The 12,681-nt window shown below is 37.5% G+C and overlaps 1 non-coding gene across 1 annotated transcript; it reads right to left on the bottom strand.

The window, feature by feature from the left end:
- Positions 1-11,168: 11,168 nt before the first annotated feature.
- Positions 11,169-11,302, bottom strand: LOC142875318 (small nucleolar RNA SNORA68). Its single transcript, XR_012922708.1, has one exon. It is a non-coding gene; the product is annotated as a small nucleolar RNA SNORA68 (small nucleolar RNA).
- Positions 11,303-12,681: the final 1,379 nt, after the last annotated feature.

Genomic DNA, 12,681 nt, shown 5'->3' with positions numbered 1-12,681 from the left:
AGTAAAATATCTAAGCTACAGTTCTCAAAGTGGGGTCTGGGGAACCCTTTTCAGGAGGTCTGCAAGATTAAAATCATCACATAATACTAACAAGGTATTTTCCTTTTCACTCTCATTCTCTTACAAGCATGCGGTGTCATTTTCCAGAAGCTACATGATATATGATATCTTGAATCAATAAATGCAGAAGAAGATATGAGGATCCAGCAATCCTCTATTAAGCCAAACATTTGCAAAAATGTTCAGTAGTGCCATTCCTCTAATTTTTTTCTGCTTTCATAAAATAGTTTTTTAATGAAAATATGTCATTTATGTTAAGATGTAATGGCTTTATTTTATTATTGATATTTTAAGATGGATTTACAGTCTTGTGCCACATAACTGAGATTCCAATCAAAAAAGACTGCATAGATGATAGTGGTCCCATAAGATTTTAATGGAGCTGAAAAGTTTCTATCACCTAGTGACATTGTAGCCATCACAATCTCATAGCACCGTGCATTACTCACATGTCTGTAGTAATGCTGGTGTAAACAAAACCTACAGCACGCCAGTTGTATAAAAGTCTAGCACGTACAATTATACATAATACATAATACTTGATAGTGATAATAAATGACTACATTGCTGGTTTATATATTTATTAATACTATACTTTTTATCATTATTATAGAATGTACTACTTACAAAGAAAAAACTGTGTCTTTGCGTATTAGTTTTTAACAAAAAAATTTTAAAAGTAAAGAAATATAAAAAAGTTTTAAAAGTAGTAGAAAGCTTATAGAATACAGATATAAAAAAGAAAATATTTTTGTACAGCAAGCTACATGTTATTACAAGAGTCAAAAAGCTTAAAAAATTTTGTTTATAAAGTAAAAAATTCACAGTAACCTAAGATTAATTTATTATTGAAGAAAAGAAAATTTTTTATAAGTTTAGTGTAGCCTAAGTGTACAGTGCTTATAAAGTCAACAGTAGTGTACAGTAGTGTTCTGAGCCTTCACATTCACTACTGACTTATCCAGAGCAACTTCCAGTTCTGCAAGCCTTGTGCAGGTGTATGATTTTTTATCTTTTATATCATATTTTTACTGTACATTTTCTATGTTTAGATATGCTTAGATACGTAAATACTTAACCGCTGTGTTACAACTGCCTGCCGTATCAGTACTGTAACATGCTGTACAGGTTTGTAGCTTAGGAGTAATAGGCTATTCCACCATCTAGGTTTGTGTAAGTTTAATGATGTTCACACACCAGTGAAATCACCTAAGGACACATTTCTCAGAACATAGCCCTGTCGTTAAGCAACATATGACTATATATTTAATTATCTAGTAAACTTCTCAGTTTTAAGTTCTATTAAGTAAATGTCAATAACCCACATAATCAAAAGCTCTTTGGGGTCCTCAATAATGTTTTAAGAATGAATAAGCATCTTGAGACCAACAATTTGAGATCTGCTGCTCCAGCCTCCAGGCCAACTTCTTAACATATTAAAAGAGTGTTATTTAGAGATTTCTCCACAAAGCCACAGCCTCAATCCAAAGCTCAAAACTAGGAGCTGCTCTAAGTGTTCCTGTTCCAGGCAGCATCAGGGTTCTTCCTCCAGCAGTAAGCCAGTGGTTCACACAGGAAGATAAAGTGTTCTAATGTTGAAGGTAATGTGATTCAAAAGGGGGAATTTTAAAAGTGACAGTTTGATACTTACAACATATTGCCTGAGATACTCTCCTATGTGAGAAGTTTAGGAAGACAATAAATCGAGTGTGAGATGGGCTTAGGTGGTGCCATTTGAGGGCCCAAGCAACAGAGAGTTGAGGGGCCGACAGGTTTGCCCACATCCCTGCCTCCACACCACATCTTAGTTGGGCTCCAGGTGGCAGAGCTGTGGGCAGTACATCAGTTGCACGAGGGCCCCTAGAATGGGGCACTGGGAAGGACTCTTGGTGAAGAACCTCAACTAGTAGAAGGTGAGACTAAAGTTTCCTGATGCATGGGGCTCCCAGACGCAATTTACAAGCATGGAAGCTGATGTCCTGGGTCTAACAGGTGGGGTCCAGGAGCTATCAAAAGCCAACAGTTAATCTTGATGAAATAACACTTCTACCTATGGGCTGGTAGAACCTGGTACATACTAATGAATTATATATACCTATGATCAAGTACTGGTGTACCATAAATTATTATATAAATACAACCCACATATTATAGTTTCTGAGCCAGCCAAAGAATTTAAAGATAATTTATTGTTGTAAACATGAAATGACTTTCACTTCAAAAATATTAAAGTAAAAAATTATGATAATTAGAATTAGCATTTTTTGAGTACTAAGTATTATTCTAAATGCTTACTTAGAGTGAATCCTCATCTAATTGTCTAATAAACAATAAAGATATAATATAGAAATAAAGATATAATTATTATTATATATAGATGTTATCATTAGTATTATCATCCTCATTTTAGACTTGAGGAAACTAGAGAAAGATTTGTCCAAGGCCATACAGCTAGAAGTGTTAATAAAGTATACTTTTAAAATTTTTTCTCCTCAAGTCTACCTGAACAATAAAAATCAGGCACATGGTAATGACATACATTTACATTAAGTTTCAGTATATTTGTAATATAAAAGATTCACTTCTCAATTCTCCATCATACCTCACCCTCCTGGTTCACAGATACCCATCTCAAATGGGCCTGAGAAAAGCAATCTGGTTCAATTTGCTAAGGGGGCAAAAATTCCCAATAAGGCTTAGTGATTGCCACAGTTGGAATGTTCTGAAATCAGGGCCATGTTCCTGTCATGGCAAATTAGGTCAGCATGGTGAGACATGGAACCATGCATAGGATGATGGAATGTAAAAGTACATTATTAACTGATGTCCTCTCTGTTTTATTTTTCCTCGGTGACATTTAACAAATTGAATGTAAATGTTCAGAAACACACAGTGCTCTGTTAGATGGTTTAAAAGAGGTAGGAGGAGGAAGGAGTAGCACGTAAACTGGCAGGCAATATAATAATAGGATGCTGACTATTGTGAAAATTTCAGAAAATGTTATTTTTCTAAAAATGTCTTTTAGATTAGATTACTTTTAAGTAGTCCTGTACTTTTTCTGCTCAAGCTACTGTTTTCAAGTTTGGCAGAACTGATTTTGTAAGCCTCCAGGTGGGAAAACTCAGATTTTTAAATATTCAACTTTATAATTGTATATGGTGATATTGTATAAAAATTAGTGAAAGTGTGAACATCTTAAACCTTACCTAGCCATACTGAACACCAGAAAATGGTTAACTTTTTGTTTTAAATCTCATATATTTCAAGCTATAAGTAAGACAAAGAGGCAATATAACTTGTGGTTACACATGTGGGCTCTGGAGCCAGATTCTTTAGTTGATAGAGTTTCTTAACAAATAGAAAGTACTTAAAAAGTGCTTGATACATAGTAGGCACTCAGTAAAAGTTAACTATTAGTATTATCTTAGAGATGCCTGACTCTCATTGCTGTTCTAATCTAAATGTCTTGCAGATAAGACCCAAATTAAGCATGACTTCTTTCACCAATGCTAAATCAAAATTCAGAGATGTATTAAAAAAAAAACAAATCTGAATTCAAAGGACCTAAGAAAACTTAGATTTTTACTGATAGAGAAATATCCCCAGCAAAAATTCTAGCACATGTACTTTCTGAAATAACGTTTATGTTTGCCACATATATATTTTAAAAATCACTGTGACTATTGTATAAACAAGGAGTATACGATAAGGAAAGCAAATAAGAAGTTACTGCAATTGTTCAATGATGAATGAAGCTGGAATGGACTATAGTCATAGAAACAGAGATGCAGAAAAACGGATTTTCTTTATTAAATATCAAAAAAATATAACGTGGAACTGTTTCTCCACAGATACAAACAATACAGATATCAAAAATAACAAGTGTTGGTGAGAATATGGAGAAATTGGAAGTGCTGCAATTGCCAGTGAGATTGTAAAATGGTGCAGCCACTTGTAAAACAGTTTGTCAGTTCCTCAAATTGTTAAACATAGAGTTACCCTATGACCCAGAAATTCTACTCTTAGGTATATACCCAAAAGAATTGAAAACATATGCCTACATAAAAAATTTGTACACAAATGTTCATAGCATATTTATTTACACTAGCCAAAAAAAGTGGAAAGAACCCAAATGTACCTCAGCTGATGAATGGATAAACAAAATGTCATGTATCCATGCCATGAAATAATTTTCAGCCATAAAAGGGAGTGAAATATTGATAAATGCTACAACATGGATGAACCTTGAAAACATTATGCTAAATGAAAGAAATCAGTCAGAGACAAAAGGCCACATATTCTACGATTCCATGTATATGAAATAACCAGGGTAGGTAAATTCACAGAGACAGAGAGTACATCCATGGTTGCCAGGAACTGGGGGGAGGGAAGGTTGGGGAGTAACTGCTAACAGGTACTAGGCTTCTTTCTGGGGTAATGAAAATGTTCTGGAATTAGATAGTGGTGATGATGGCACAATTCTGTGAATACAGTAAAAAACCTGATTTGTACACTTTAAAAGGGTAGATTGTATGGCATTTAATTATATCCTATTAAAGCTGTTACTGCAAATTATAGAAAAATGCATTTAATTTAAAATATATCTGAGGCACTATTTCTTTACCTCTTCAATTCAGAAAATGAATGGTTTTTAGTGATATACTCTGAGAGTTCCCTTATGTAATTTTGCTTGGGGATAAGGAATTTAAACTTCCGGCAATGTAGACCAACAATGTTGGTTCTCTTCTGGCAGATACACCCCGTGGATAACAGTTATTATTTAATGATGTTTTATATATCATCAAATAGTTCCCAGATAAAGCATAGTAAAGAAGAGTAATTAAAAGTTAACTAACATCACCAAAAATTAAGTACTTTTTTTCATAGTGCTCAAAGCAGAGATTAGGCCTAAAACTGAAATATATTCTTACACAATTAGAATGATCACCCAAGAAAATTGGCACAATGTATGGTGGAATGAAGAGAGTACTGATGTTCTAAGCTTTCTAAGACATCTTTTGAAAAAGTCCATTGGATGTTGACTGATTTACTTCTTAACAGTCTCCAGGTTGTTTCTTTTATGATCACTGAAGCTTATATGTTCGTGAGGCTTATATAAAAGGAAGATGCACTCAAATACTTGGAAGCTGAAGAATAAGAAGAAAAGGTTTTTAGCTTTACAAATTATAGCACTGCAACAATAGGGAGGGCTTGAAATCTATTATGTGCTGTGGGTGTTTTACTAGATAATTATTACTTAATTCATTACCTTAGCTAACTAACTTTAGATATATTGCTACAGAAGGAAGCTGGAATATTCTTGCCTTTTTTCATTCTGAGGGTAAAGTTCATAAACACCCACAAATGCAGCAAAGCTCTTTAAATTCTCCACATGGATTAGTAGATGGAGAATCATATAGAAGCCAGAGAAGTAATTTTTTTCATTTTTGTATCTATTGCTTTTAATCTTTTTCTCATTCAGCTACAGATCAAAGAACCCAGTTCTGAACATGATCAGGATGTTCTCTCCCATCCAAATTCTTAAGGGGAAGATAGGCAAATAGCAGAGAAAAAAAATTACTGCCTGCTATAGGGTTCTGCTTGAAGAACATAAAGATTTCTTGGTTAAATGTACCAAATTATCAAGGTAGTAATTTCATACTAGTTCTGAAATGTTCAAAATATTGAGAAATTTAAAATATAGGTGTTTGGCTGAAAGAATGAGCTGGAATCAGTCCTAAACACTTTTTGGCAGAAAGAATAGGAACTTGATTCTTCATATCTTGTAATGATGCCAAATATTCTCTCGTCCATTGACTTTTCATTTAAAATGTTCACCTTCCAAGTATAAGAAATAATAATTAATTAAAGGTAGTGCAGCAAATGCTGTATATTTTTTCCAAAATTTTAACAGTGATTTCCGTGCCAAGTTGTCTCAACCTTTTTTATGCTGTGAAAATAGAGCTGTATTTTCTATAATCAGTTAAATGAATATATGCTAAGCTAATCATGCTCCTTAGGCCTAAGTAGATTCTTGAGATTTTTTTGCTTTTGTTTTTCTTAAGTGAAGAATGCTTTCCTTTCCATTTCCTTTTTTGGTTTTTTTGGTGTTTGTTTCATTTTGTTTTATTTATTTATTTATTTATTTTTCGAGACAGAGTCTCCCTTTGTTGCCCAGGCTAGAGTGAGTGCCATGGCGTCAGCCTAGCTCACAGCAACCTCAAACTCCTGGGCTCAAGCAATCCTTCTGCCTCAGCCTCCTAAGTAGCTGGGACTACAGGCATGCGCCACCATGCTCGGCTAATTTTTTTCTATATATATTAGTTGACCAATTAATTTCTTTCTATTTATAATAGAGACGGGGTCTTGCTCTTGCTCAGGCTGGTTTCGAACTCCTGACCTAGGAGCAATCCGCCCGCCTCGGCCTCCCAGAGTGCTAGGATTACAGGCGTGAGCCACCGCATCCTGCCTGATTTGTTTTATTTTTTGAGACAGAGTCTCACTCTGTTGCCCAGACTAGAGTGCTGTAGCATCAGCCTAGCTCACAGCAACATCAAACTTTTGGGCTCAAGCGATCCTTCTGCCTCAGCCTCCTGAGTAGCTGGGACTACAGGCATGCGCCACCATGCCCGGCTAATTTTTTCTTATATATTTTTAGTTGTCCAGTTAATTTCTTTCTATTTCTAGTAGAGATGGGTTCTCGCGCTTGCTCAGGCTGGTCTCGAACTCCTGAGCTCAAACGATCCACCCGCCTCAGCCTCTCAGAGGGCCCTTTCTTGCTTTTTGTTTTTATTTTTCAGATGCACCTATTAACGTTTTTACTACCACATACCAGGCTCAGTTCCATGTCCAAACAATCTTCTTCTAATAATCTTTTATTTTGAACATTTGCTGTCATATTTGATCCCTTAATAAAAGAATTCACGGGTCTGAAGATCACAAGTTTGTGACTTCAAAAATAAGAAATAGGACACAGGTGATCCTGACAGATAAATTCTCCAAATGCATCTCGCTGAAAGCTGTGGTGCTCAGTGGAAATGGCATGGTCTATCATCTTTGTATTTTAAAAAAACCTGGAGTCAAATCCTAACCAACTCCCCGCCCCCAGCCACCAATTTTATGATCTTTTTTGATATTTTAATTTATCAGAAGTTAGTTGTCTTCATCAATAAGATAGGAAAAATAATATTTTTGTAAAAAATGTTAGCTTTTTTTCCCTCCTTTTTTTAATGAAAATAGAGGGTTCAACACAATGGACAAAAAAAGAAAACCTGCCCAGCCTTCACTCCTTAATCCCTCAAATGAACTCACCAATTTGTTAATGTTGCTGGCCACCTGCTATGCTTGAGCCTTTGGGGCCTGGTTATATGTCCTCATAATCTTCTTGGCATTTTGGGTATTTGCTATTTATAGCCTATCTTCAATTAAAAACTGACTCTTTGAATATTATATTTTTCTCTTTTTACAGTATTGGTTTCTTTTTTATAGAAACAATGGCATTATTTTTTTCCACTTGTAAAAAGATATAAAAGCTACATGTTCTTTGTTTGCTTGGTATTCATTAGCTCTACTTTCTATGTGATGACACCTTTCATTTTGCTTGACGTTATATACCATGTGCATTTTTTTCTGTTATAATTTAAGCTTTGGGGCCGGGCGCGGTGGCTCACGCCTGTAATCCTAGCACTCTGGGAGGCCGAGGCGGGCGGATTGCTCAAGGTCAGGAGTTCAAAACCAGCCTGAGCGAGACCCCGTCTCTACCATAAAAATAGAAAGAAATTAATTGGCCAACTAATATATATAATATAAAAATCAGCCGGGCATGGTGGCTTGTGCCTGTAGTCCCAGCTACTCGGGAGGCTGAGGCAGGAGGATCGCTTGAGCCCAGGAGTTTGAGGTTGCTGTGAGCTAGGCTGACGCCACGGCACTCACTCTGGCCTAGGCAAGAAAGCGAGACTCTGTCTCAAAAAAAAAAAAAAAAAAAAAAAAAAAAAAAAAAAAATAATTTAAGCTTTGGTAGCAATTGTATTAACAACATAATTCTATAAAAATTTAAAAGGTCAGTTATGTAAAGAAATCTGTATGGATGAAGGGACAGCTTTCTCATAAGCTCCAACTTTAAAGAAACATACTCAACAAAAAGAGGTGACCGACAAAGTCTAACAAAAGGGCTTAGCAAGTTTTGTGGGTTCAGGAAGGTCTAAGAGGAATAAGTCTACTACATAAGATCTTTGATAACTAGAAACTCTTCAATTTTGCATATAGCATCATTGTGAAGAGAGGGATATCAACCCTGAAAATGATTACTTCTTATGCTAGAGTTCTATGATTCTATGTTTTATATCCTATCCTTAGACTGACACAGTGCCTGCCACATAGCACTGCAGTCCCCAACCTCAGGACCACAAACTTGTATTGGTCTGTGGCCTGCTGGGAACCAGGCCACAGAGCTCCACCTCCTCCCACCAACCCTGTCCATGGAAAAATTGTCTTCCATGAAACCGCACAACAGCAGGTGAGCGGCAGGTAAGCAAGCCAACCTTCATTTGTATTCAAGGCCGCTCCCCATAGCTCACATTACTGCCTGAGCTCTGCCATCCTTCACCCTCCTACCCTGTCGGTGGAAAAATTGTTTTCCATGAAATTGGTCCCTGGTGCCAAAAAGACTGGGGACCACTGACATAGCAGACACTCATTAGAATGAAAAATGAATGAATGAATGGCCAAGATTAACGAATTTGAGGAAAATTTAAAATTTACGAATTTGAGGAAATGTTAAATGTTACAAATACAATTAAAGTTTAGGACACCAAATGTCTCAAATACAATTAGAGTATAGGAAACCAAATGTCTCAAATACAATTAGAGTTTAGGAAACCAAAGAGGTCTTAGAACAAATATCTCAAAGAAATAATACATTCAAAGAGAAAAACAGGAAGGGAAGAATTCTAATTGATAGGATAAATATGATTTTAACATCAGAAGATTTTTTTGAAAGAAATCATAAATGCACATGTATAATATTAAGCAAGGTAGGCACAGATATAATCAAAATAACCCCACCCATCTCTAATCACACCAGAAATATCTCAGTTCTCATGTCTGATTTCTTATGGCCTCATATTTAAAGTTACAATTTGCTTTATACTCTTCTCCCCATGAAATATAAGAAACTATATCTATAATTTCATGTATTATTGATATTTAGCTCAAGTCTTCAATTTACTGAATAGATAAACAAACAGAATGTTAAGCTTCTTTTTTCTAAATAAATCTCATTTTTCCATTTACTCCAAATATATCAAAGATCCATTCCCATAGGAAAAAAAAGAGGAAAAAGCACCCAAGGGACTCGGTGGAAATTTCTGAGTGGAAGAAGTTAAAAGATAGCTTCTCCCCTTGACAAAAAATCCTGTCCTAATCCATTAGGAACTTGTAGAACCAGCAGTTCATGCTCAGGTCAACCAATGCTTCCTCAATGCCATTTTGCATTTCTATTGGCAACAGGCCACTTCATTTTAACATTTGACATACTCCTTCCCTTTTGCCTAGTCCCATAAGTCACAGGACATTTTCCTACGCTGAGAAGTCAATTCTGTTTTCCTCCTTTTCCGCTATGTACATAATAAGATACTAGGAGTCAGTCAACGACCTCACACTTCCATTCTCACACTGCCACCTAACATGTTGTATGGCTGCCTGAAAACTATAACTTCCATGTTAATATAAAACAAAATAATTCCTATCTTAAAAGTATTTTCATTAACATTTTCGCCATTTGGTTTATTTGTAATGAGAAGAACTAATTAAAATAGAAAACCCAACAAAGTTGTAGCAGGATGATACACATTCAGTACCGGGGCAAACTCTCTTAGGAGATTTCTGTCCTAATGTTCAGTATTTTAGGATCTCATGCTAAATGTGAGGCATGATTATTAATTAGTGTCATGAAGAGGATAGTAAGATAGAAGGCATGATCTCTGCCCCATGGAATATATAATCTCACTGAGGAAACAAAGCCATTGAAAAGCTTTAAAATTGTATAACATAACAGAACTGTATTCTTGGAAGTAGAGGACTAATTAAATGAATGGGGCAGGAAAAAAAGTATACTAATTCAGAGGAATATAGGATCACATGGGCTGGCCTGAATTTGGAAGGCTTCACAAAGGAGAGGGGACTTGCACTGTGACTTGAGTGATGGATGGGATTTACAGAGGCAGAGAGAAAGGAGTGCATTCCAGGCCAGCAGGATTGGTTTAAGCAAAAGCATAAAATTAGAAAAGTTCAAGGCAGGTTAGAGCAGAGTGTAGCTGGAGTACATGGCTGATGAAGTGAATCGTTAGAGCTGTCTTCAAAGGTCACAGTGATGGTCAAGGTCTTACACTGTCAGAATCAGCCATTTGGACTTCTGTAGGCTGTGGGGAGTCACTGAAGTCTTCAAGTGGGGGAATGACAACACCGAAAGAGTGTTTTATGACCAACTTGTCAGCAATGTGAATGATGAATTGGCAAGAAGAGAGACTAGAAGTGGGTGGATAATTAAAATTGAAAAGCTTCTATGATAGGAGAAATAGAGAAAGATGGTAAGAAACTCAGCAACAGTGGGGGCACTGGTAGAAGGGAGAATTGGAGAAAGAAATGGAATCAGGAGACATGTGGATGTTGTTGCATTTGGTTTTGTTTTTGGCATTCCTGAAGAGGTTATTTGGGAAGACCTGGAGTGACAGGGTCTTATACCGAAAAGAAGGTGGTGGTGACGCATGGCTCATCTTAGTAATACAGGACCTAGTGAGACAGTGAGAACTGGATCTTGGAGTCTGGAACCTCTTGAATGCTGGACAGTGGCACTTGCTGGCTGTGACCTCCTCCATCTTCATGATCTGTACTGAGTGGACCTGGCCACATGTCTTGGTCTGCACAAAGAAGGAGAGGACACAGTGACTGCATTCACTGGATCTGGGCCTTTGGCAAACCTCCTATCAAGTGCCTGCCCAATGACATGGCACATCCTGTCAGGCACAGGCATTGCCTGGGGACCTCAACTTGGGGTTGACTGAGGGACTGGCCGGCCACAGCCTCTGGTCCCAGCAGGAACTGACCATAAGTGGTGTAGAACCTCCAAATTCACTTTGAGGGGCCTGCCACAGCTCCCCAAAGGTGATGGGATTCTTCAAGAGACATTTTGAAGAAAGTATTGACAAACGTTGTTCACATTTATCAATCTGGGTGACCAAAAACGAAAGATCTGGGAGACAAAGAAGAACATTTGTGACACCAAACTTTAGAGTCTGAATGACTAAGACAGTGCCTTACATTTGTGTAGCACACTGCAGTTAATTTTCAAAACATGTTCATACTGGAAATAAAGAAATGGAACTTCTTGTAGTAAAATTTTCCCTTTGAAGGATAGTACAAAATGTCCTTTCAAACACTTTAAGGTACTGCCCAAGCTCATGTTCCCCTGCTCAGCTGTGGAGCATGGCTCTATATAGTTCATCATCCATTCCTCTTTTGACAAAGCAGAGATTGAATTGGGCTGGAGATAAAGACTACAGGGAGCCATTCTGGATCACCATGTAAATCCAGAAATCTGGAATTGAAATCTGGAAGACTGTCAGCTGCAGGTACTGGAAAACTTGGGGCAGAGAGAGCCATTTTAGGGGATCTATGGAAACATGTGCAAATATAGTAAAAGAAAAAGGGGGGAAGGAGTGGGATGGAGAATGGGGAGAACCCCATAATTAGGTATCCAAATTTGGCATAACCCTATAAGTCAAAAAAAAAAAAAAAGAACATAGAAGGGATTAGTGGAGGGTTCAAGCAGATGAACTAGGGCCTTGATGGGTCCCAGGGACTGGCAACACCGTCCAGGTTAATTGGTGGGGTGTGCCATGTGGGGACATCCATTCAAAGGCAAATAAATTTTGGCAGTCAGTGTGGAGAGGAATGCAAAAGAAAGCATCCTTTAGGTCCAATACCCCATAATGAGTAGACTCTGGGAGAAAGTTTCCAGTAAGGTATAAGAGTTGAACACCACAGGCTGTACCAGTACCACGGCCTCACTGACTGCCCTCAAGTCTTGCACCAATCAGTAGGTGCCATCCTTTTTCCCAATAGGTAAAATAGGGATGGTACAAGGAATCCAAGTTGAGATAAGTAGATGTGAAACTAGGAATTTTTTACAAGGGGCTCGAGACCTGTCCAGGCCTCAGGCCACAAGGGATATTGTTTAACATGAGGATATCCCTGTTGCCATCTGAGAAGGACTTTAACTGGCTGGGCTCTGGCACAGTGCAGAGAACCAATGTCCCAAACTAGCACAGGGATCTTTGCCTCCCAGTCCTGTCGATCTTGGCCCAAGACCTCTCAATCTGTTAAGATGCCAAGGAGGCTGGGTTCCTCCTGAGGGTAGAAAGAAACCCACACTAGCAGTTTATAAAGCAAGTCACATGCTAGCAGGTTGACTGGACAAGTAGGAACTACCAGAAATGAATGTTCAATGATCACATCTTCCCACAAGCAAACAAAGTAAAAGAATTGTCTGGTAGGGACCCCGGAAGACTCTGGTGAACATACAGGATTGAGTGCCTACTTTTCCAGAGTAGGTGAGGAGGACAG

This window comes from Microcebus murinus, chromosome 13, assembly GCF_040939455.1.
Source record: "Microcebus murinus isolate Inina chromosome 13, M.murinus_Inina_mat1.0, whole genome shotgun sequence".
In the NCBI taxonomy this organism is placed as follows: domain Eukaryota; kingdom Metazoa; phylum Chordata; class Mammalia; order Primates; family Cheirogaleidae; genus Microcebus; species Microcebus murinus.
Note: the sequence above shows the minus strand (reverse complement) of the source record. Positions and strands in the feature narration are given on the sequence as shown.